We start from the raw sequence: 27,984 nt of genomic DNA, 5'->3' as shown, positions 1-27,984 counted from the left end.
CCAATGCCCTGGAGCAGCTCGTTCGCCAGCACATGGTGGAGCCGACCTCCCTTCCTGCCGGAACATCAGGATCCTCCACCTCTGGCACAACATCAGCCAATCCTCCAAATGTGCCTAGCCCTGTGCCTAGTCCAGAGGCCACAACATCTGCCTCTGGACAGGCCAGCCCGATGGCATCCCGGACCCGGTCTGGCGCCCACCCTCCCCCATCCAAACGGGCGAAAAAACGGTGACAGCAATGGCGACTTTTCCCACACTCCTTCTGTGCTTGGCTCATATTCCTTTCTGGTCAAAACTTCCCTCTCCTTTCTTGTGAAATGTTTTTCATTTATTTTTGTACGTTTATGTTAGCAGTTATTGATTATTTATTTTTGTGAAAAAGTATCTTTGCCAGAAAAAAAGGCAACAAAATATTATGCCAATTGGTTTGTGTTTAAACAATAAATTTATGATAAAAATCTGACATTGTATTGTGACATTATTGTACAAATGGGTTACATTTAATCCTGGCCCTAAAGGCAAAAACTGACCAAAATAACAATTTTATTTTTTTTAAAAAAAGGCCTCTTGAAGGAACGTTTAAAAATTCACCTAACGATGCAAATTCCACAGTAAAAAAAAAAAGGGGAGCTAATTAAAACATGATGACATTATTGTCACAATAGGCCATAAACAACAAATTGAGGCCAAAATAAAACCCAAAAAATGTACGCAAATTGATTGTGTAATCCTGACATTAGCAGGTCTGATTTCCACCTGCGTACGCTTTTGTGCTATCCCAATAAACTGCTTTCCAAACACATACCAAGCCGGTTTTCAATACAACACTAATTGCTTTTGTGACCACCCGCGATTAATCGCTGCAACATCGTGGAGTCCCGGGACGGAGGAGAAGGACATCGCCAATGTGGTCGAGTAATCCAGACCCTAAGCTGTGCGAGCATTTTGAAGGGAAAGAGGATGTTCCAGTGACGTATGAGACGGTCCGAACACATTTGACGTTCGCATCTGCTAATGTATGTACGCCCCAAAAACGCCTCGCCACGCCTGCGTTTTTCCATCTCCACCCCCGTGAACACCCAAAAATGCCCTGTTCTGTCAATCACATTTGACATGTCACTTCCTGTACGCTATTTTAGGAACGAGAGAAAAAAAGCTCGCAATCTGCCGTACGCACATGCGCAGTGTAACACCGACGCATGCGCGGTTAGTCAACATCGGAACGCAACGAGCGTACTGTTCTTAACGTGCGGCTCTGAATGAGGGCCAGTGTTCCAAGTTGGCCCTATAAAAGTAGAGATGAGTGGCCCGGTTTTGGCTTGGATCTTACTGGATCTTAACTTTAGATCTCAGAACGCGACAATATGTCATCTTTCTGGAAATTTTGGCTCTCACTATATAGTTGATATTTCCGGAAAGATTAATTTTCACTTCGTTCTGAGATCCGAACTTAGCGGGGAAATCCGAGCCAAAACTGAATCACTCATCTCTAATAAAAAGATGGTCACCTAACACTCAGCACACCCTGTAAACATGCGTATGAATCAGCGTAGTGTCACTGTAAGTTGCAACTGTGGCACTGTGTGACAGACAGTCAGCATATCAGTTCCTGGGTTTCAGGGGGTGACATTCAGCTGTTGCTAGAAATACTTGAGGATAAGCTGGCAATACAGGAGGAGTCTTTGGACCCTTTTTTAAGAAATATAAGTTTTCATAAAAGTCCCTTACAGTATTTGGTCCCTGGAGTCCATGTGGTGGGTTATACTTGCCATATATGATGGCTATGGTTACCTAGAAATTAACACTTCTTACTGTATCATGTGCAGCTGTAGCCATGGTCAACATCAATCTGTGTCTGTTATTTGTAGACTCGCCTTGTGCGGGCTGGCCATGACCTCACATCCCCGAAAGCAAACTTTGATTTACCCAGTGGGCCCAGTCTGACACTGCGCAGCCAGTGCCTAGAATGGCACCATTTTAGCAGCAGCAAACTTCCACTTGTATTTTTTAACATTGTAACAATGGGATGGTATGCGTGCTGGAGTCACGTAGCTAAGGCTCTCTAGGGAGACAAAAGAGTTAAATCCAGGACTGTGTATTAGGACTGTGTATAGTGACATTGTGTATTATTTCTTATTTTGCATGGAGCACCTTCCAAATACTGAGTTGAAAATCAACATAGATGGAAACAAGCTGAGGAGGCAAATATATCAAGCAGACATTTTGGCATGTTTTTGGGCAGTTTACAACAGTCAAATTTATTAAATGCAAACTTCCTGTAATAATGGGATATTATCTCCTCTTCCTCACTATTATACCTGGCCTCATCCACTCTCCCCCATCTTAACAAATAAAAAAAAATATGACAGACAAGTCAGTTAACACAGTAAAAAAAACACACACACAGACAAATAACACAGACAAAAGATAAAGCAAAAAAGACAATGACCAATACATTTTAAACTGGCAAGTTACTATGGGGCCCATTTGTCAAAGTGCATTTGAGGTAAATTCCCCGAAAACACCTGTTTTCGGGGGTTTACCTCAAATACTTAGTATCCCCCGAATGTATGAAGGAGGGACCGCAGCAGGTATCTCCGATACCTCCTGTGATCCCTCCATTGCCGCCGGCAGCCGCCTCCCCCATAGGTTTCTATGGGGGATGCGATGCTGCCAAATGTATCAATATCGGGAATGCGAAGCATTCCCGATATTGGCCCCAGCAGCTAACTGTGTCTTATGGGCACTTACCCGGATTTCAGCGGATTTCTGAACATGAGCGGCAATGGGCGCCGCTCATGTGCAGTCCGCGGGACTGCGCATGCGCAGCAGCCCGGAATGCGCTCTGGCCACATCGCAGGGACGGGCTCTTTTCGGAGCTCGTCCCCCTGCATATGCCGGGTCATACATTCGGCCGGTATGATCGCATTTTGCAATGCGATCATGGGCAGTACAGCATGCCCTGATGGCATTGCAAAATGCGATCCTTAATAAATGGGCCCCTATAACACTCCACTAATCCTTCCTCTCTTGCTCTCTATTCACCTACTAACTCCTGAAACCCACCTCAACAAATAACAAGCTGCAGCCAGCATTACATAGTGCAGGAGAGGTGAGAAATTGTGGTTTGTGTGGTTTAAAATAAGCCATTCACATAAGTCCTAGTATCTGGCTTCCAGATGGAGATTTGGAAAAAAATAAAAAAAATAGAAAAATATTATTTATATTATAGTTCTAAGCAAAACAAATGCTTAATATAACAAATAAAATAAAGCAGTTTTTCTATGTGCCATCATCATGGCAATAGTATAGGAGGACAGCCATTGGTATAGGAAATGCTGCTGTCCTTCTTAATTATGTATTTTGTAGAGATGAGCGGGTTCGGATCTAAGAGATCCGAACCCACCCGAACTAAGGAGATAGCAGATTTGGAGATCCGAGTCGGCGGGAACAATCCGAGCCCGCTTGGATCCGACTCGGATCTCCAAATCGAGGCAAAACTACAGAGATGAAATCTCGCGGCTCGCGAGCTTTCGTCTCTTCTATATATAAGGGACACGGAGAGCGCCATTTCACTCCGAGTGTGGAGACTGAAAATGGTGGGTGGGTATTGTAGAGCTGGGGAGAGGTGCTGGTGCTGCTGATCAATTCTGGTCTGGTGTTGCGTAACTTGTGTTGTGCTGTCTGCTGTGTCCATCTGGGCTGTTGTTGATCCATCAGGGCTGGTGCTGTGCTGTGTTGTCTGCTGTGTCCATTTGGGCTGTTGCTGATCCATCTGGGCTGGTGCTGTCTGCTGCGTCCATCTGGGCTGTTGCTGATCGATCTGGGCTGGTTCTGATCCATCAGGGCTGGTGCTGCCTGCTGTGTCCATCTGGGCCCAAGTTCTGGATCCAAATAAAGTTTTTGTGTAATATATATTTGTCTGTGTGCGCAACGCAAGCTAGTGCTGCCCGACTCCAGCCCAAAGTTCTGGAGCAGAAAAAAGAAAAAAAAACTAGTCTTTTTTTTCTAATAATAAATAATTGTCTGTGCGTGTTAGGCTTAGCCGCACAAAATCTATCAAGTCGGCAACACAACGCAACTGCTTCAAGACCACAGAAAGTATGGAGGGCTGTCGCATGACAGGAGAGCAAGGCCAAGAACCAGATGTTGTAGCTGCTGCCAGCAGTGCAAGGCTGTCAACTTCCTTGTCCTCTATGAAGGCCCATGCCCCGGGGCTTAAGTCACGCCATTGATATGGTAAAGCTACTTTTACAGAAGTAAAGAAAAAAACATCAAAAATCCAGTTTCCTTTAGATAAACAAAACATTGCCAATATGCCCTTCACTACACAAAGTGGCAAGGAAACGATAAGGCCTTGGACTTTCTTTAGGAAGACTGCTGATTCTGATAGCCCTTCAGAATAAACAACTGTGTGCCCTGAGAAATCGAAATCACAAATCGCTGAGGAGAGTGCAAGTGTGTCTGCGGTTGCCATGTGTGAGCCAGACCTAAATACTAGTGTACTGGAGGATCCTCCAAGTTCCAACATTTGTGTGCCCTCTGTAAATGTGGGGAAGGGCAGTCAACATCTTGCAGATGTAGTCATTGAGGATGCTTCTGTGGCATTGCACATGGAGGAGGATATTTTGGTAGTTGAAGGCTCTAAGGATGATGAGGATGTTGATGATGAAGATGTTGGTGATGAGGATGTTGATGCTGAGGATGTCCTTTGTGTAAGTAATGCAACAGCTGTTGCCCATGGATTGAAAAAGCCAAAGCCCATTGTTGTCATGCCGGGACAAAAGACAAAAAAATCCACTTCTCACGTGTGGAATTATTTCCACCCCGATCCGGTCAACAGTTGTCAAGCCATATGTGCCCATTGCCATGCAAGAGTGAGTAGAGGGAGGGACATAAACCACCTAGGAACCTCCTCCTTGTTACGTCACTTGGAGCACATTCATCAAATATCAAAGTGTACATTGCAAGTTCCAAAACTCAAAACGTAACAAGTCCAGTGTCACCTACATGCTCCCTCTCTGTGAGATCCAAGTGCCTTCGATCACCAACACCAACACCTGCATCATCAACATCCTCATTCGTCATCGGAAGTAGTCCTGCTACATCCAATGTTGGTATTTGAAGCATGATTGACTCCCCTCCTATCCATGATTCCACAGAAGGATCCTTGATGACTATGCCTGTTGCTGCTGCTGTTGCAGTCAGTGGATCTTCATCCCAGAAGGGGACCAGGAGGAAGACTACTTTTAGCGTATCTTCCAAAAAACAATTAACTGTCAAACAATCGTTTGCAAGGGCAAACAAGTATGACAGCAATCACACAGTTGCACAGCGGATTACTGACGCCATAACAGCTATGCTGGTATTAGATGTGTGTCCAGTATTCGCCATTACTGCAGTGGGTTTTCAACAGTTAATTCAGGTCCTGTGTCCTCACTACCAGATCCCTTCTAGATTCCACTTCGGTAGAAGAGCAATTCCAAATCTGTACAAGGACATTAAAAAAAAAACCTTATTAATGTCCTCAGAAATGCCGTTGTACCCACTGTCCACTTGACCACTGATATGTGGACAAGTGAGACAGGGCAAACTAAGGATTACATGACTGTGACAGCCCACTGGGTAGGTGTATTGCCTACAACAGCAGCAGCAACATCTACCAAAAGACAGCTGATACAGAGGCAGGCTACTCTTTGTATAACTGGTTTCACTAAGAGGCATACCGCTGAGAACCTCTTAGAAAAACTCAGGGAAATCATTGCTAAATGGCTTACCGCACTTGGACTCTCCTCGGGATTTGTGATTTCAGACAATGCCAGCAATATTGTGAGAGCATTACATCTGGGCAAATTCCAACACGTACCATGTTTTGCTCACACAATTAATTTGGTGGTGTAACTTTTTCAAAAACTGACACGGTCGTGCAGGATATGCTCTCAGTGGCCTGCAAAATATCCGGACATTTTAGACATTCGGCGACAGCTTGTCGAAGATTGCATGACCAGCAGGTACTGTTAAATTTGCCCTTCCATCAGCTGAAACAAGAGGTAGTAACTCGGTGGAATTCTACCCTCTATATGCTTCAGCGGATGCAGGAACAGCAAAAGGCCATCCAGGCCTATACAATGGACTATGACATAGGCCGTGGAGGGGGAATGCACCTTACTCAATCGCAGTGTAGAATAATTTCCGTGTTGTGCAAGGTTCTCAAACCCTTTGAACTTGCCACACGTGAAGTTAGTTCAGACACTGCTAGCTTGAGTCAGGTCATTCCCCTCATCAGGCTTTTGCAAAAAACAGCTGGAGAAACTGAAGGAGGAGGTGAAACAATGTATGTCGGACTTGTGGATCAAGCCCTTGATTCACTTCATCAGGATCCAAGAGTCATCAATCTATTGAAATCTGAAAAATATATTTTGGGGACCATTCTGGATCCTAGGTTTAAGTCCTACCTTGTGAGTTTTTTTTCAAAAGACAAAAATCTAAAACTGTGCAAAGAGATGTTGGTAAAAAAATTGTCAGCTGCAGCCGCACGTGAAATGCCATCATTTCCTCCTTCAGTTTTAACAGCTGCCAGGAAAAGACTAAATTCTCCTTACAGAATGCCTGCTGGTCATGCAGATCAGTCACCAAAAAATGTCATCTGGTCGGGCCTGAGAGAACTGCCTATTAGTGACATATCTTCTAACATGACTATGTGTGATACGGTCACCCTTCACAGAATGGTGGAGGACTAGTTCAGAGATAACATCCTAATAGGCATGTCAGACAGTCCCTTTCAGTACTGGCAGGAAAAAGAGGCAATTTGGAGGCCCATACCCAAACTGGCTTTGTATTACTTACCCTCAAGTGTGTACGCCGAAAGAGTTTTCAGTGCAGCTGGCAACCTGGTAAGTGATCGGCGTAGGAGGATTACTTCCTCAAAATGTGGAAAAGATGATGTTCATTAAAATAAATTACAATTTCTGTGAGGAAGACCTCTACCATCAATTACATCAAAAAATGACAGAGGCGCCTATGGTGGAATCCAGCGGGGATGAATTAATATTGTATGAAGAAGAGGATGTACACACTGATGGGGATGACGAGGAAGATGACAACTTGCAATGTAAAGCCAGTTTGTGTATGGGATCATTTTCATTTCCATGTCCAATGCACATTGGCAGCTTGTTTTATGGGGGTCCAAATAAACCAATAATTTCAGCCACAATTGACAGTCCTTGTCGCTGAAATGATTGGTTTGTTAAACTGTCCTGTTGCATATACAACATAATCCCAAGGACTATTCCATCTTGCACCTTTTTCCACTCCATTACGTGCTGATTGGGGCATTGCTGCCTGACATTTTAAATTAATGTTATGGTTGGTTTAGGAACCAATGATTTGTTTTTAAATCAATTTATTATCAATTTTATAGCCAGGGGCTGTACCAATGAATTTCTTTTTATTAGTTATTCAGCCAGGGGCTGCACCCAATTAATTGTTTTTAATTAATTAATTATCAATTTAACAGCCAGGGGCTGCACCAATGAATTTATTTTAATTAATTATTCAGCCAGGGGCTGCACCCAATGAATTTTTTTAATTAATTTATTATCAATTTAACAGCCAGGGGCTGCACCAATGATTTTCTTTTTATTAATTATTCAGCCAGGGGCTGCACCTAATGAATTGTTTTTTAATTAATTTATTAGCAATTAAACAGCCAGGGGCTGCACCCAATGAATTGTTTTTAATTAATTTATTAATTTATTATCAATTTAACAGCATGGGGCTGCCCAATGAATTTCTTTTTATTAATCATTCAGCCAGGGGCTGCACCCAATAAATGTTTTTAATTAATTTATTATCAATTTTACAGCCAGGGGCTGCACAAATGAATTTATTTTTCTTAATTATTCAGCAAAGAGGTGCACCCAATGAATTATTTTTTACTTTTTTAATTAAATTATTAATTATTCAGCCCAGGGCTGCACCAATGAATTGTTTTTAATTAATTTATTATCAAATTTTATAGTCAGGGGCTGCACCAACTATCAACTATCAATTCTTCAATCCTCAAGGGTATCCCAACCATCATCTTTGCACAGTCCTCAACTCTATTAATAATTATATCAATCAGTTTCGAGCCAGCAAGCTGGATGCAACCTTTTGGCACTATAACTAGATGACAAAAATCAATATTGTGAGCTGTGAGGTTGTCAAAATTGACTGGAAATGAGTGGAAATAAATGTTATTGAGGTTATTAAGACTGTAGGAATAAAAAAGGCCCATTTTATGTGATTTTAGCTGTTTTTTTTATTTTTTAAGAAAAAATCCAGATCCAAAACCAAAACACAAAAACAAAACACGGAAGTGAGGTTTTGGCAAAACTAATCCAGATCCAAAAACAGGGGACATCCAGATCCAAAACCAAAACCAAAACACGGAGGTCGGCGCACATCTCTAGTATTTAGTAGCTTAACCAAGTTTTGCACGGCAAACTATTGCATGATGGCCCCTTGCAATGGTCGCTGTTGGCGATACACAGTGATGACCATCAGCGATACACGGCAATGCCCATCTCATTCTATTGGGTGTTATAAGTAGGGAGAATTCCTAAATCCAGTGAAGTAGCCATTTTTGCCTAATTTAGGGATGTTCTACCTTTGATAAATAGATTCCAATGTATGTCAAATGAAGCCTGTTATTAGAGTAATAGTAATATAGGTGTTCACTGCACAGACTATAATGAGAGTCTTGGAGCCATTTAACAAGGATACTATCATGATAAAGAATAACAGATTTTTAGGTGTGATGGATTTTAGCATAGGCTACTATTTAAATGAATGTTACAACAATAAAACTCAGTATCATTCTCTTTTTTATTGATTTAGAATCACTATGCTTATCATGTTTCTACTACAGAAGCCAGGTCTTACTTTATAATATATTTTGCTTCATTCAGTATCTTTATTGAGTAACTATACATGCCCATAAATACAACACAGGCCTGTGTCCACATACATATTTGGTAATTATGCCTCCTTATGCCTGGAGAGTTGGAAGGAAGATGGGAACACAGACTGCATACTGTAAGGTTGTTTTTGCATAATTGTGAGCTAAGACAGACCACCACAAAGACGCACAAATGCTTTTCAGTAGTTGTATAATTTGCCTTTCAGCTGGTGTAAATTTATGCTGCCAGTCACCAGCACTAGCTATTCACTCCTGATTGGGTGATTGCAAATTAACTTCTGAAGTTCATAGGTGCTGTCTTCATTGATAGCGCATGTGTTATATGATATTGTGAGCATATTCTAAAATGAATATTTTTATTACTTTAATTTGGAAGTGAGAAGGAATATTATATCTGCTTTTTATAGAAGTTTTTCTTTTATTTAAACCTAATATTGAAGGTGCTTTTCACTGTCAAAACAATGATTTTGAGTTTTCGAGTGGGCTGGGTGTATTATTGGATGTAAGTACATCTGATGTTAACATGGTGCATTCGGTACTGGCGCAAATCTGGATGCATTTTGAGTTACCTATGCCTCATCATTATACAGGAGTAAATATGTTATTTTTATATGTAGCCTTTTCAAGCTTATTTTTTTTTTTATACAAATTCATCCAATTTAGCATCACCCCATTGTGGGCAATAAGTTGTATGTGCAGAATAGTTTGCAAATGTACACATAGACTTTAAGTTTAAACAAAAATGACTTAACTTGTGGTGCTATATAAATAAATTATAATAATAATACAATTTTGTTGACATTGCAGTGCCGTAGCTAGTGCTCCCCATGCCCAGTGCAGGCCACGCTTCCACCACATGACGTCACGCTGAGGGGGCGTGGTTGGTACCCGCTGCCGGGAGCGGGTGATTACAGCAATGCCCAGAGCATCCTCAGGATATTCCAGGGTGTGTAAGGACAGCATTGTGACTGTCTGGAGCTTCCTAAGGATGCTCCAGGCAGCACTGCTGCAGAGATTCTGGCTGCAAGGTGCCATTACAGGCACCCTCCTAGCCAGATGCAGGACCTGTGGGTGAGCAGCCGCACCGCTCGCACACCCCTAGTTATGCCCCTGTTACATTGTAAGCAAAATAGACAAAAAACAAAAACAAAGGAAGGCATAGTAAAGGTAAAAAAAAAACCTTTTGGGATAAAGTAACTGCAATCGGCCTAAATAATTTCCATGATTTGTGTTTTAACACTTAAAAATTTAAAGGAGTCAACTAAACTGGAAGAAGTAGCTATTACAAATACCACTATACATATATTTATTACAAAGCATACAGTATGTTACTAGAACTTACAGAGTCAAATAAATCAGTTAATCTATATGTCATATATGAAAGGATATTGAAAGTGTTGGATCAATATTAGGGATATCAAGGGAATTTCTTAGAAGACAGAGAATTATAGACCATTAGAGTCAAACTACTGTTTGGAGATCAACTCTAGCAAGAGATCAAACAGATTAGTGAGTATAGTTTACCTAAATCAGCTTCCAATGTTATATTTAACAATACACTAGAAACCAAAATGTTCAAGACTTAAAGATGGTAGAATGAATGTATTTCATTTACATGAAAAAATCTATTTCATGTTGTGGGACAAGATTTTTAAATGGACTTTGTGGGTTGGTGTCCATACTGCATTGTTCCCTCCTAAAAGGACATGTTTTTTACCAATATAGAGGTAGGTGTGCTCAAGCTACAGTCCATACCTTTATACATTCCAGGCACACATAATACAAGAAAACTTCATGGGCACAAATACCAGTATAAAAAACTTTAAAATGTTTGTTCATGTACCCTTACTCTGAAGAGTTATTTAAGACCTACCCAAATGAGTAGCATGTTAGGCGAATATGGACATTTGTAAGATGATACATTTGGGACACCCAATGCAGAATATACAGAAAATCATATCCAAAGAGCAAATCAATCATTACGCAGTGTAAAAACAGGTTGAGACCTACCTTGCACCTCAGTTTGCACAAGTGTGCTTAGATGTCTGCTGGGGCGCATACATTTATAAGAAAACCATGTTGTCAGAGGAGCTGCAGTTTGCGCAGACAGAGGGTAAGAGTTGGCAGACAGCAGACATTCCTATTGAAATACAGATTAAGCTCCTTGGTTTGCTTCAATTTGTGAAAGAGTGCTGAACCTTTTATTTTATTTTTGGGAGTGCGATTAGTGGAGATTTCTTGAAGGTAGAGTGGCGCACAGTTATTTCCAGGTGGCAAAGGGACTTCTATTTAACAGCAGCTCAGAGCTAGTGGACATCAATTCTTGTCCCATAGTGTTAATGCAGACCATTTTGCACCTCAATGTTGAACTTTAACAAAAATGTTCATTTCCAAAAATGCCAAGCAGTGTAATATAACATTTCATGCACACACAAGAATTATACCTACAATTAAGGCTGCCCACATGTCCCCACACTCTCATGGTTATTATAAGTCATAAAAGAGGCAAAACTAAGCAGTATTTTGGATAAAAACAAACATAAAACATTTCATCAAAAGTGATAGGAGGTTGGAAGTGAATGCGTTCATTTTTGTACATTACGCCTATCCACACAAAAAGGCACAATTCTAGGTGGACCATCGAGGCTCAGTGATGACAAACCATGGTGGTGCACATAGGAGGCGCTTCTTAAATGATGTTCACATATGATCTGCTGTAACATAATCATACAAGCCACCAAGGTCACGGATGCTTAACTTAACCACATGATATGCCACACATCAGTTTAACATTGAAATTAGAAAGAGAAATGTAAGTTCCTATAAATGGTTATATTAAGACTAGAACAGCTAATAGGGCTGATTCTGAGTTGGGAGCAAAGCAAAGAAGAGAAAGCTTGGCAAGCCCATGCTGCACTGCGGGTGGGGCAGAAGTAAAATGCTCAGAGAGATTTAGATTTGGGAGGGACGTGCCCTAGCTCAAATCTAAATTGCAGTGTAAAAATAACGCTGCCCAGCTCTTGTGGGCTATATGCAGAAGCAGCCAGTATTTACTCTGCATGCAAAAAATAATAAATGTATCTGCACCTCATGCATTGCAACATCGCTTACTCCAGATACAAAGTTATTTGCTTTTTATGCTTTGCTCCATTACCTACTTTTGTTTTCTCCTCTCTGGGAGAAGCCAGGAGAGGAGGTGCAGCTGACCACTTTGAAGGCGATGCACGAGTACCTGGTCACTGACAAAGGTGCACTGAGCACATTCACAGAAACGCACCTACCGGCAACTCACTTGCCCATTTAACATCCAAGCCATACTTGCCTACTTTTGAAAAAGCATTTCAGGGAGATTGTGAAAGCACCACCTATGAGTGCGCGTTAAAGAATACGTGTACTGCTACAAATGACAGGTGTGTCATAAAACTGATTTACATACAAATGTGAATGAGCCCCAAAGAGTCTGTCTGACTCTTGTTGGCCGCTAAAACAAACACACCGCCGCCGGGTAGTAAGAGTGTACTACCCGGCGGCGGCGATGTGTTTGATTCTGTGAAGTGCCGACCGCACTCACTGTGGTCCGCACTACACTAACCATGGCCATGGGGAATATACCGATAGCAGCAAGAACTGACAGGGAGAGCGCCTCTCCAGTCTGGCACATCCCAGCAGTGCAGGATCTGCTGAGCGGGTTGCGCTGGTCCTGATTTCATTAATAAAAATATTAAAAAAGATTTTTTTTTTTCAGATTTGTAAAAATAAATAAAACGTTTTTTTCAAACATCGGAATCACCATCGGAACATCGGAAACATTGCGACCATCGCGACTTCCAATTTGACAACAGTTTCAGGCACCAGGTACTTTAAGAGGTTGAGGGGGGAGGTTAATTTACTTTTTCCAGCGTTGCTGACCGGTCAGCAGTGTTCGGCAGCACATCAGACACTGGGGGAGGGTGCAGAGAAGCAGAGGGACCAGAAGGTACCTCTGAGAGCAGCAGCTGTGGGAAGATTCTCTTCCTGCAGCCACCCACACTGTTTATCTGACTGGTCGAAATTTTGTAACTAGAGCAGATAAAGAACTGCCTGGTGTGGTCGGAAAATTGCAACCATTCCAGGCAAGTGGTTAGTATCAATCTAGTATACCATGCCTCAGTGTGCCATTGGGCCTGATTCAGAGATGGACTCAGTGGTGATGTTTACACAGCGGAGCGATATTTTGCTACTGCACATCCGCAGAAAGTCCAGAAAACCCTTAATGCGCACGCAGAAACCTAAGTGTCCTATGCTGTTTGCAAATGCGTACAGCATCACTAACACTTGACAAGGTGTTTTCGTTTCTAGGGCGTTTTAGATTGAAGGCTGGAAGGTGACCTAAGGTCATCGTAAAAAGGAGCCGTTTCATGGGCGTGTTATGGGAGTGTCATGGGCATGTCTGGGAACATGGTTGTGTCCACAGCTTCAGACCGCTTGTTTAGTTGGACTAGAGGCAGGAAGGGCAGAACCATTAGAGACAATAGCTTGCAGACACGCGCTGTGACATCATTGGTGACCTGTCACTGTCCCATCTGCACAGTGCTATGTCACACTCTTTGTAGTGACTGAGGCTGCTGCCCGCGGCTGAGGGACTAGGAACACCTCTCTTCTGCTACCAACAGGTCAGGTAAGTCTTCAGTGGGGGGTTGGGGCAATAATTAATGTCTGTCTTATTTTTTTCATGTGGGTGCCAATGTGTGTGTTTTTTTCCCGTGGGGGACAATGTGTCTGTTTATTTCCTGTGGGGGGCCAATGTGTTTTATAGTTTTCCTGTAGAGGACAATGGGGCAGATGTATGAAGCTGTGGAAAGTGATAAAGTGCAGAGTGATAAATGACCAACCAATCCGTTCCCACCTCTCATTTTTCAAACACAGCCTGTAACATGACAGTTGTGAGCTGATTGGTTGGTCGTTTATCACTCTGCACTTTATCACTTTCCAGAGCTTCATACATCTGCCCCAATGTTTTTTAAATTTTTCCTGTGGGGGACAGTGTGTGAGATGGCGTTAGCTACCGGGACTAAGCTCTAGGATGCATCACATTCTGGAGCTTGGTAAATTGGCAAAGAGCAGCCCCATAGAAATCCATGGGGGGCTGCATTTCTAAGCAAACACAGGGGGTCCCCCCTAGACACATTCAAAATGTATTTTCGGGGTATAAATTTGCTTTAGTAAACAGGCCCAGTAGAAACTTGTTCACATATTCTATTTTAGTGTGCTTGCGTGTGTACCTGTGTATTGATAGATATATATGCACAATATTATTTTCTCTTTTGTTCTGGGGGGAATAAAATTACACCACTAATTTGCGGAGAGTAGCTAGAGTAGGTGCGACCGATGTTGTGTCGATGTTGGAGTGTTCACAATCGCCATCGCAAATGCATAGACCACGGAGATGAAAGTGGGCGTCTCAATGCTCGTACACTCCATCGCATCATTTAGCACAAAGAGAGCTGAGATTAGCAATTGCATATTCCCGCAACTGTTATTGCGAGAGCGGCTGCATTACTAACCATCTCTGCATCAGACCCATCAGTGTTTCCAGCTATGCATACAAGAACCTCAAGTTTCATTAAACCAACTCCTTTATCTCATTCCCATTGTCTCTCAATGCCTCTAGTATAGTCTTTATCATTGGTCTCATACCTTCTCTATTCCCATTTTCCATGCTAGGGATTTCTAGAGCACACCCAGTAAACCATGACCAGAGCCCAAGCCATCTTGCGGGGGTCTTTGGTGGAGACCAGTCCCCTCAGACTTTGCGTCTCTGGTGAAGCTGTGTCAAACAAGCACTGATAGACTCGAATCCTCATATATTTTACCATGAGAACCTGACAAGCAGGAATTTTAGTTACATAATATGCAGCTGAAAGGGGGAGGGGCTTGGACTGGGGTTAAAGTGGTCTGGAATGGGGCGGAACTGCTTTCCGTCACTTCTATTTGGAGCCAGAACCAGTTGTGCCTCCTCTGACCCACCTTAGCCCGGTGCCGCAGGTAGGCTCCATTTGCCGAGCACCCGTTGAGATTTTTTTTACCAGCGGGCGCCCGGCTCCCTCCCCGCAGCGTCAGCCGGAGGCTGGAGCTCACTCTTGAGGTCCGGCTTCCAGCTCCGCTCTCCCCACAGGCACTATGGGAGAGACGTCATTTCTCCCATAGTTCAGAGGACTCGGAGCAGCCAGGCAGACCAGAGACATGCAGGAGCAGGGCTTAAAGTAAGTATTGTTTTTTTTTTGTGTAAGCAGCACTATAGGGGGCATAACTACTGGGGGCATTGTACAGGGGGCATTTCTACTGGGGACATTACACAGGGGGCATTACTACTGGGGTCATTACACAGGGGGCACTACTACTGGGGGCATTACACAGGGCAATTACAAAGGGGGAATTACTACTGGGGGCATTACACAGGGGGCACTACTACAGGGGGCACTACTGCTACTGGGGCATTACACAGGGGACGTTACACAGGGGGCGTTACACAGGGAGCATTACTACTGGGGGCATTACACAGGGGGCACTACTACTGGGGAGCATTACACAGGGGGCACTACTACTGGGGTCATTACTACAGGGGGCATTACACAGGGGGCACTCAGGGCCGGCATCACCATTAGGCAGCATTAGCCAGCTGCCTAGGAGCGCCAACCACTGGAGGGTACCACATGCCATCCATAAATGGTGTTTTGTATTGTGCAGGTGCTATATAATGCATGGCTGCCTGTGTGAAGTCTGAGTGGTGGCCGCGGCACTGGTGTAGCCAGCCACAGCCACCACTCTGTCAGTGACTGAGACAGTGTGCACTGGCAGTGCTGCACACTGTATCCTCACTCCCCGCAGCATCTGTCCGTCCGCTATATCCACCCCGGGGACTGGGCTCTGGCTGCCTCACCAGTGGCTGCCCAAGGCCCGCCCACTAAAACCCTGGCGGTGCCCTCCCTCCTGATCGCCCACTCACCTACCCATCCGCAGTTCAAACGCCAGGCATCAAATAGTGGCGCAGTGAAGTGGAAGGCTACACTAACCTTCACTGTGCCGCATGTGTATCTCGATGCCTCCGTGTGATGTCAAATAGGTGACGCCCCCACCAATGCATTATCAGTGCAGCCAAGCAGCTCAGCCTCATCTCCATGAGGGCTGTCTGGCCAGGTCCTGACTCCAGTCAATCCTTCAATGATATTGATGGAGGTATCATTCCCTGCTGGCCGCTGCTACTAATCTGCACAAGGCATGCAAGCTCTTACAGTTCTTCTATATATATCTATATATCTCTCTCTATTTTATATATATATATATATATATATTCAGTGGCGTAAGTTCATCCCAGATGCCCGAAGGCAAGTAATCATTTAGTGATCCCCTATCCCCCATATTTACAGCCCTATATGGGGTGAATATATTGTGGGTGATTGAGGAGGTGCCCCTTCAGTGCTGGCGCCCGGCGGCAGGCGCCTCCATTGTCTCCCATACTTCTGCCCCTGTATATATATATATATATATATATATATGTACTGTATATATAGATATATATACACACATATATAAACTGTACAGGTGTATCTCTCTCCCTCTGTATATAGTTTTATGTGCTTAGCCACCTCAGAGTCTCTGACACACCCTTTTGCTTTGCTCAACCTTTTCTCTGGCACATTCCGACCCCCAGTCCATTACAACTCCATCTCAAAACTACCTTCCCCCACCACTCCCATACTTATCCCATACTAACCCTGGTGGCCAGTTTTCCTAAGGCCACCAGGGTAAGTATATTAGCAACACTTGTATTTTGAGTATAAGTAAGTGTAATGGGGTGAGGAGCGTAGGCTGAAGTCCTGCCTAGGGTGCCGGGAAACCTTGCACCGGCCCTGGGAGGACTACTACTACAGGGGGCATTACTACAGGGGACATTACTATTGGGGCACTACTATGTGGGCATTACTACAAGGGGCACCACTCCTGGGGGCACTGCATAAGGGGCACCACTCCTGGGGGCACTACTACTACTGTGGGCTCTGCATAAAGGGCATCACTACTGGGGTCACTGAATAAGGGGCACTACCACTGTGGGCACTGCATAAAGGGCACTACCACTACTAGGGGCAGCACTTCTGGGGGCACTGCATAAAGGACACCACTACATGGGCCACTGCATAAGGGGCACTACCACTACTGGGGACACTGCATAAGGAGTGCCACTACTGTGGGCACTGCATAAGGGGCACCACTACTGGGGGCACTGCAGTATGGGCACCACTACAATTGGCATTGCATTTGATAAAGCGGCACTACTGCTGTGAGCATTGTATAAGGGGCACTATGACTGTGGGCATTGTGTATAAGGGGCACAAATGTGGGCACTGTGTAAAAGGGGCACTGCTGTGTGTCATACATGAATAAGGGACACTACTATGTGGTATAATGTGAATCAGGTGAATCAAGATTGTGCTACTATGTGGTGTCATTTGAATTGGGAATACTATTGTGTGACCATGCCCATTTATTTTGTGACCACGCTCCTTTCTTTAGTGACCACGTCCCTTTTTTGGGCGCACGCCTACGGCATGCGCTGTCTCTTTTTTAGAAAAGCACCAAGGGGGAGGATGAGTTCCACCACTTTTCTAGGACCACTTTAAGCACTGGACTGCACACCCTAATTTTAAACATAATAAGAGGTGCTACCATGCTGAGACTTGTAGTACAATGCAGGGGACAAAGAACACAGGTGCACACTCTGAGTACAATGATAGTCAAAATAATCCTTAGAAACTCTACTATTAAAATGGAGTTCTTAGTACATGTTTGGTCAAAAATGCTTGCCCACCCACTGCAGCTGTAAGTTTCACCACTGAAGGGTGACAGGTATCCAGGCGCGCCAAGAGCCGCCCCGAGCCCGGGCGAACCCCCTCAGCCCGGCGCATAGCTAGTGGGGGGTGCAATCAGTGTGATCGCATTCCCCCACAGGCATAGGAGACTGCTGCAGCTGCTGGTTAACAGCCCCAAGCAGTCTCCCAGTGCATCCCAGCACATGGCAGCGTGTGCTGGGCTGCTGTGATGTAAGAGGGAGGGGGCGGTGCCGGGTCCCTCCATCAAGCCCAGGTAATTAGTACCCGCTGCCCCCCTCTCGGCGCCCCTGCAGGTATCTGCTTTACAAGTGGTGTGGTCAGAATACTATGACTACCTGTCTAATGCCTTTAAAGAATATGGTGATCTGGGGATCATCACTGAGCACCCCCCACCATCCAGCTTGAACATAACTGCAAAATGAGGAAACTAACCAGTGATTATTTTGAGTATATTGGAAATGTTTGCATCTAAAGATTGGTTTCACTTTGTAAAGTGAAGAAATGGAATGTTTCCAGCGCTATCTTGAGATCTGTGTTGTAGATAAATTTGATCTTGTTCCCAGTGTATTCCGAAATATGTAAAAAAATAAAAAAATTATATTGTGTGATATTGTTAAATGGAATATGTAATATTCAATTAAATAAAAATGCACTCACCATTTGTAGGTGGTATGTGAGCATTGGACCAATTTCCACTGTGGTCCTATGGTGGGTGCGAGATACAACGATAGATCCGATGTGTTCTTGGATCACTCAGGAACGGTGTCAGTCATTAGGAGGAAACAAACATAACCTGCCTCCATAGTGCAAATCAGTAAACCCAAAAGAAGTCTACAAAATTATGTAGTGTACTCACCTGCTGTAGGGTATGATATAAGCCTTGGACATTTATTTTTAACAACCAATGTCTGTCGGTTATATGGGATTTCTGGTCCTTGGATCCAAAAGACTGATTTCTAAAAAATCAAATTGCTGTATTTTTAAAAAAAATACTTTTATTGGTCCATAATTGGTGTAACCTAATTTACATAAATAATCTAAAAGGACACATAAGATAACACGATAAAAAAATATATTCAAAAAAACTTAAAAAAATGAAATAAAATGTGCTATAAGAATAAATGAAGGATTGAAGAGAACCCATGAATGGTTACCTAGCAACGCGTTTTGCAGAGCCTCTGTCTGCTTCCTCAGGCTGATTAAGCAGACAGAGGCTCTGCGAAACACGTTGCTAGTTAACCATTCATTGGTGAGTGCATTTTTATTTCATTGAATATTCCATTTTCCATTAACAATATCACACAATATTAGTTTTTATTTTTTTACATATTTCGGAATACACCGGGAACAAGATCAAATTTATCTAAAACACAGATCTCAATATAGCGTTGGAAACATTTCATTTCTTCACAATTACTCTCTGGGGCATTGTTGGAAGGCCCCTGTTGTTCCCAGCTGCATGTCTGGATCTATTGGGTCTTACAGGGAATTTGGCGCTACTCTTATACATCTCTTCACTTTGTAAAGGCCTTGAATATATGGTATATTTGTTATCTCTATGTAATTATAAATACAGGGGATATGGTAGTCCTTCAAAATTCAGAGCATGGAGGAACTTTTACTTTCACACTCCTAAATGTTTTTATGGTCATAATCACTGTCTCTAAGGAATGTCTTAATTACAAATGCTGTATTTTCCTGAGCCAATAAAATGCAGCCTTTCCATTTTTCCATTCACTAGGACCCAGTCACATCCAGAGACTGTACACTGTAAATTATACCTATGGTTTTGAATAAAAGTATAGAACACATGCCAAAACTGGTAGTATAGTGTTGGCATTTTGAAGTTGACATAATGTAACTAATAGTCTTTTAATGCTCTATTGTTTGAAGAGTGAGGTGTAACTGAGTGTGTACCAATGGTCATAGTACTATTTTGTATTCTAAATGAAAAATAAAATGGAGTACTTTAACATTTTTGAGGCTTATTATTAGTAATTTAATATAATGGTTGGTAAGATAGTATTATGACAATACTTATGATGTTTATGGGCCCGATTCATTAGGCTATATGCTAATGTTTGCAACTGCTCACCCGGTATAGAGACACCCACTACCGCTTTCTCACATCCATAAGACCATGCAGAATTACAACAGGTCTGACCTGTCTCAAAAATTGTAACTCTCGTCGCACGTAGTGAGTACTCAAGCCAATTTAACGCCCAGGAAACACTTCATATCCCCGATGGGCCACTCATGCTCCACTCCATGACTACACTGTCACTATAATAGTTTTTTTCTCAAATGTGGGTAAAAACTATATATCGTACAATAACATATACGTAAATAATGGGGGAACAATTAAAAGTTTGCCATGATTGCAATAGTACACTTCTGTGAAATAGTTCTATAAATAACAATGAGATCAAATATTATATTATACTAAATACGCTATGCAATAGAGTGAAGTCTTTACAGAACATATAGGGGTTAATATAGGCTGAGCACATGGATGTAGTAATCTTGAAAGCTTCCCAACCTTGACATCCAAAGTTTGACAGAATATCTGGTGACTTAACACATTCCATGCATTATTCTCTGGTGATACTGCACTAATGAGATAATGCTGGCGAAAACACAGAAAGTGTTGAATGAATGTTTCATATTTATTTACACATTCACATATACTTAGAAATGTTTATTTTTTAAACATCAAATACTTGAATGAAAATGTATATATTTGAAATTAATTGCCAATTTAAAGTGCTATCGTGCAACCACAAAATGAGAGCTCAATACGTGTGCAGTGGTTCATGAACACGCCATGTACATTTAACATAATCATTTAGTGGCCTATATATTAATCAATTCTGCCCTTAAAATATGTGAAAACTGCTGTTCCCTCATATTTAAGGGCATAGTTAAGTATCCATTAAATGTACCAAATGGGAAAGTAGCAGAGATATCTCCTGCTTTCCATTCCTGGCTCCTGCAGCAGCCGCCCCCGTATCTTTCTATGGGGATGGTATTTAACAAGATCATCAGAGCCTGCTATGGTAATGCCCTGCCGTAGAGTGCTGTTACGATTTCTCTCTGGTGGGCCACAGGAAGTCCCAAAGTACAGTGCCAATTTTGCCAAATTGCACATGCGCAGCTGGAAAACTGAAGAAGCCATAAAGGTGTCCATAGGTAGCGGTAAAGTGATCGTGGATGTGATCACTTTACTTCTGTCTGATTGCCAGGACAGGCTTTTACCGTAGCCGTTGTCACATGTACATCCCGGAGAAAAACATATGCCGCGATATGCAAAGATAAGAATAACTAATGTTCGAGGCCAAATGTCATATTTTAATTTTTTTATAAATATGCCCCTTAGAGTGGTGTAGAACAGTGAACACAAGTAAAGATGTGATGTATCATCTCTGTGACTCCATCTCTCCAGAACATCTTCACACCCACTTTAGAAATCTCTAGATGATGATGTTTGGAATGGTGGAGGTTGCCAGGTTTAAATAAAATATTGAAAATATTTGATGTTATCTTTTAGTGAGAACATTGAAACTGCAATATAGCTAAAAATCCTGGGATTGAGTGGCCACAGTGTTGGAAGTACCACAAGTGCAGGGGTTGCAGTTGTTACATTGCCCAGTAGTGAGGGAGACCCGTCAATGGTAGCCCCCTTTCCCAGGCCTCTGCTCTTCTGAATACGTGTGGGGTCCGGTGTAGCGCAGTGATACCCCATATGGGGCTTTACTGTGTTTGCACCTGTCCAGCACTGTATCCGGTCAAAAGGTCGATAGTGAGCATGTCAACATTCATACCGTCGTCACCCCGATGTCAAAATTAGAATGCTGACTTGGCTCAAATTGTCAACAGACAACATGTCGACGTCCTCAGGATGTCAATGTTGACATACTGAGGCTGCAAATGATTAGGGATAGGCGCCGATTGGAGGGTTAGGGTTAGGCTGCGGGGAGAAGAAGAGATCTGGGCCTTGAAGAGGTGGACACGCATAGCTGGTCCCTCTCTGAAATTTTGCAATGCAGCTTAGTGATGACGTGTTTCACCCCTGGCAGGCCCATATCGTGTGATCATTCACACAAGGATTTAATAAGATCTGTTTTATAGATACAATGATAAGGAGTACGGAGTAAGCGCAAGCCAAATGGACTGTGACCAAATATACATTCATATAAAACAAGAGCAATGTCCCCTAATGTATATCTGTATCAATTGCACAAAACAGAGTCAGGCATTTCATGGGCTGATCCAATATTCAACTTTTTCTTACTTTTCATCTTATGGGAAATATCTCTTATTTTCAGGAATTCCAGGCACCTGCAATATCCCCTAACTCTGACCTAACTATTAGTTCTTCAACATCTGCCAGTTATATTATGCTATTTATTTAAAGAAAGAAAACTAAATGAATGGGTTCAAGATTTTGTCTTTATGTTTATATAAATATCCCATAGGGGGCACAGCCATAAATATTCTGTAAAGAGAACATTATAACGATGCATGCTTACCTTTATTGTTATGCATCAGTCCAGCCATATCTCTTATTCCAGCCAAATTCCTGCATACAAATACCTAGAAACAACCTTTAAATGAAAACATAAGAGTACTCCTACTTTAGCCTGAGAGGACTCACAGACAATGCTGTTCTCTTAACTAAATCAAAACAAGATGAAATTAATGGAAAAAACTGTATGTGTTTCCCACTGTGGTCACCCATTGACATTGGAGGTGTAAATTGCTTTCTGCACGTAATGCAAAATTCAGAACAATTTTAGCTTTTCAAATGCTCCTAGGTTTTCGGACAAAGTGGCTGCAATAGGCAGGTGTGTTCTCTTAGCTCTACTTAATGAATTAGGTACCTGACCAGGTGCAGAACTCTAAACACTATAATCTACAAACCATTTGAAATACAGTACACGGTCATAGAGGGCAGAAATATAGGTTTGTAAATCTTTAACTGTCTTTTATTAAAAATAAAATGTAGTATTGCTTCTATGTGTGTTTTACTTTCTTAGCAATATGCATATGTTTATCAATAGGTATAATCTGTTGGAAGGAGTGCGCTCCGGTGCTTCCTCCCTCCAGCGTCTGACAGATAGATCTGAGCCTGCGGTCACTAGGACCTGCTGGAGTTCATTCAGACAGGCCCGACCTCTGACATGCGTTAGTGCATGCACATGCGCGGTGTCTCCACACATCTTTACTGCCTAGCGTTTCATGAGGATGGGTGAACTCAGTAGACGCTGACAGTATAGAGCCACTTAGCTGGACCACAAGTATACTATGCCACCACCAGAATCCCGACCGCCAGCATCCTGAAGGTAAGTATCGGGCATTAGGGGGAGGCTTAGGGTGCGGGGTAGGTTTAGGCATTAGGAGGAGGGTTAGGTTTAGGGTGCGGGGAGAGGAAGGTTAGGTTTAGACACTAGGGGGGAAGGTTAGGGTTAGGCACCGGGGAGGGAGGGTTAAGGTTAGGGGTAGGAGTAAGGGTTAGACTTACTGTACCTTTTTCCTTATAGCTGTCGGTATTCTGACCAGCGGCATCCCGTCCGCCGGGATCTCATACCCAACCCGTTTGTTCCTGTACTATTATTAACATCAGTAACATTAATTTCCAGGCAATTTTAACAATCTCACAGCACCTGAAATCACGAGGGAGGGACTTACATGCAGTCCAAAGCACGCAAAATCTGTTTTTTTAAATCCTAGTTCGGAATTGCGAGAAGACTCGAGTTCGGACTTGGTTCTACTCAGAATCCCCAAGTGATTCCAAACTGGTAATCAGTTATACTTGGAACTCCTAAGTTCGGTTTTGTTCGGTTTTCTCCAAAACCGAACCGCTCATCTTTAATTATGTGAATATAATTTAAAAGTTATTGCTGACACTTCGGTTATGAATATCTCTAAGGGGGAGATAAGTGCTGGTGTTGCTCCTAACAACCAATCAGATTCCAGCTAAAATTTTATAGAATGTACTAGATAAATGATACCTATATCATGGTTGCTATAGCAAACACCCAAACTTGTTCTCTTTAGAAAGTATTATAAGTACATTAATAGCCTAATACAGTATTGCCAGATGCCTACTGACCCTAATAAAATGTTTATGTTAACACACAGATCAGGAAATGTTGATCCCTTGAAATTCACAGTGTGACACAACGTTCTATAATCCACATCAATCACTCAGGCATCAACTTTCATTAGTCTTACTATACTACGCTGTGGGTTATACCTAGGGATGTGCCAAATGGCAGTGATGTTTTGCACAGGTACAAATATAAGTTATAGTTTATGAGTAGAGCTAGGGTGACCATGGACAATTCATTCTGCCATGTGGCAAGAATGAGGTACTGTAGGAATGGCATGACTGCATCATAGTGCTTCAAAGCCATGCCATAGTGCACCATAGCCATGCCACCAGTTGAAGTGGCCATACCACCATTTAAATTAAGGTTTTATGGAAATAGCTTTTAAACTCTGGTATATTAAGATGAATATACTGATGTTGAGACGGCGGGACAGTTCCCTGAAATAAGGACAGTTTGTTGGTGTGCCTAAGGTCTAATTATGCCAACAAACACTGGAAAATGCCATGGCCAAATGCAAAATATTCCACAGAACAGCTCTGAAAAATGTCAGTCACCACTAGTTACAGCACATCATTGCTCTTTATAATATTTTATTTTAACATCTTTATAACGTTTCGTGTTGTTCATTCATGAATGCTGCTTCCTCAATATACTGTAACATGCCTCTCTAGCTAGCAACCTTTTGCATATGTATTAAGGAAAGGTTATCCAAATTTGAACAATCCTTTTAAATAACACCTAATGGCATACATTATTTATTACATAACCTTGTTCTCCATTTTCCTGTGAAATGTATTCTATAAATGCTAGTTCTACTAAACGGAAATGGTATGTAATGCCGCCGGATGTATTGCGGGCGGATTAAATAACGATGCTGGAAGCCTGAACTGTCAGGATCCCAACTGGGGCTGGTAAGTACCCTAACCCTCCCCTCCCCCCAACCTTCCCTTAATGGTGCTTAACCCTAACCTCCCCCCAGTGGTATCTAACCCTAACCTCCCCCCGGTGATGCCTAACCCTAACTCCCCTTTCCCACACCCTAACCTAAGTGCCTAAAACTAACCCTCCCCACGCATCTAACAGCTAACAGTCCCCTCTTATCTTCGTTGAGGATGCCGGGCATCGGAATTTCGGTGTCTGGCTAAAGATAGGCGTCTATATTTAGACGCCTATCTTTAGTACAGAGTCGGACTTCTAGCGTCAGGACTCCGACGTCCGGCATTCCGGACACCGGTAAATGAACTGCATCCCTTACTGAACACATACTTTTATAAAGTCGATGCATTTATCATGGTCAAAAACTGAAATACCCAGATTTCCTTTCATGTATTTCATCTATGTATAGTTGTAACTCCTCAATAATAGTTTCAACTATATTATTGTCTTGGTGCCCTCCAGGAAGATGATCAAATTATTTCTTTCTTAGAAAACTGTATCATTGTGCATGCCTCGACTGACAAAGAATGCAGACTATTCTACAGAGCCAGTTGTGATCAAGTTGAGCATGTGCATTTGTTTTGTTGATAAATCCACAGCTCTCTCATGGCAAATTACAGGATGAGTTTAGGGGGGTTTGCAAATCAGGAAAACCCATGGCACCATTTTTACAGTCTTTGTTGTGGAATGCTAAACTCTTTGTGGTCAGACTATGGAGGCCTTGAGGGCACAGAACTTCAAATAACAACAAAACCCAACAACAACATTATTATACAATGAGAAATGTCATAGCTCCTAGGAACCCTCATCCTTCATGTCCAGTTGTAAATCTTCATGAAATAGCTTGCAGGTGTCAGGATTAAAGTATATTCTTTGGGAGCTTAAACATAGCACCAGCTGGGCTCCTCATTTGCCAGTGGAAGTTGTTTCTTTGTTCTGAAACTGTTGACAGTACAACTAACAGTATTCCCGTGAGTACAGCGTGAGTTAAATCAGGATGAGTAAGAGAACAGCTGTAGTTGTTTTCTGTGTTTACCATACCTGCCTTTTTGATTTATTTGACATCCCACTCATGTACTCTACATTCCATAATATAAAATATTTTATTTCTCTTCAGACATGTCTATGATAAAGCAATTGTAAGCAGGAAAGTGTTTAGGCAGGTGTTAGTTTGCGAAAGGAATATAGAAATGTTCTAGCTGTAAGATGGTGAAACGTAATTCATTTAGGTCACACGATTTCCACATAAAGATCGCTGAACATGGCATTGCCAGATCAGCGTAAATTCCTGGTTATATATGTGCCTTCATGAAAAGGCCATTTATATGAAATATTATGGGCTATCTGGCTCCATGTCATTAAGAGTATGGCTTTTAAATACATGCTGAATTATGACACAAAAGCTAGCAATTCCAGAGACGTTTTATTGCATATCCACTACATTTTGCTAAATGGACTGATGCTTTTGAGATAGAAATCCCAAGGGTAAAATAAACATCAATTATTGAAACAAATTGTATGGAGAAACATTGTTTGACACGTGCAGATTAAGTGGATCTAGAGAGAATGCATGGTAGTATTCCTTAATACAGGCTCAAAACACCAGTTTAGTTTTAGCTTTTGTAGGAAATAGACAGTAACTTAGCTTCTTTACAAGGAACAAATAGTTGAGATCATTCATAAAATTCAAAAATCAGTGTTTACATTCATATAACACATTTTTGTGATTTCTTCAACCTTCATTAAGTGACTAGGCCAGTGGTTCCCAAACTATGCGCTGTGGCACCCTGGGGTGCCTCGAGACATTTGCTGGGGTGCCTTAGGTTGGTGGTCCAGCACAAATCAAATTATTTATGGTCAATGTAATGTAAATATGTGGATAAACAGAAGCGCAAACCTGTCCACCACCACATAACTGACCCTAAGGATGACAGGTCAGCACAATTTACTTCACCTTACTACATTACTACATTTTTTTCTGAATTCCTCAATAACAAACTTTTGGCTCGGGTGTACCGTGAAAACACTGCTGATACTATAAGGCGCTGTGATTCAAAAAAGTTTTGGGAACCAAACCACTCGACTAGGCAAATAAAGTGGATATGTCAGCAGATTGGTTTACGATTCGTTTCTATTGTGTTTTCCCCATTTTATGCATTACTAGTAAATAAATGGACCTGGCATTAGCCAGGTCATCCCATTATACTTACCTTCTGGTCCTCTTCTGTCCTGTTGTTGCGGCATGAGACAGTTATAGCTAATGTGCATGGCGTGTACTGTGTGTCATGTACGTTGCATGTGATGTGGGCAGACTGAAGCCATGATTAGGTTATCATGTAAACGAATTTTGATCAGGCTCTGATTTTATAATAATAGATTTTTGATGCTAGTTATGACCTGATCAGTCTGCCTGACTATATTTGTATGCAAAGTGGAATTCCTGCTCCTAGGACAAGAGTCAGTCAAAGGGTTCCAGGGAAAAGAAAAAAAAAACATAAAGGGAGATTTGTTAAAGTGCGGTTTCACCAAAACACGTGATTTTTTTTTAGCATTTTTATGTGTGGTTTATAACTAAAAACCAAACTGTACATTAAACTGCGAAGCAGTGCAGCGTATGAGAGGGGGCCTCCAAGGCCTCCTTCCCCTGACCGTGGGAAACTGCGACCTGCGGATGGGATGGCAGGACAATGTCCAAAAAGTGGGTCGGTCTCGCCAAAACTGGGACGGTTGGAAAGTATGCTATGAAGGTTGGAGTTGAAGACACATGGTATGGCCACACATGCCCATTACCGTGCTTCTTCAGCTCCAACCTCCAAGTTCAGAGGTCGCACCATCGGCAGTCTGGTGTTTTCGTGCTGCCAGACAGAGACAGCGCAGGGTGCTCTCTCTCAACAATTTTGTGCACACACTAATGTTCCTGTAAGCTAATGTATACTGCTCTACCTGATCTTTTTGCTTTCATCTTCTGGCTCCAATTCTGCATTGATCACTGCCTAGAGCGACCCTGATTCTGTCCTGTATGCTGCCCATCCAACCTTCTGCTTTGAGACTTGGATACTGCATTGAAAGCTGCTTTGATTGACTTTTGGCTGTGACCCCGATCTTG

The sequence above is a fragment of the Taudactylus pleione genome, unplaced genomic scaffold (assembly GCF_031769625.1).
Source record: "Taudactylus pleione unplaced genomic scaffold, aTauple2 ptg000019l, whole genome shotgun sequence".
Classification (NCBI taxonomy): Eukaryota; Metazoa; Chordata; class Amphibia; order Anura; family Myobatrachidae; genus Taudactylus; species Taudactylus pleione.
The sequence above is the reverse complement of the archived record's forward strand: the minus strand, read 5'-3'. Positions refer to the sequence as shown.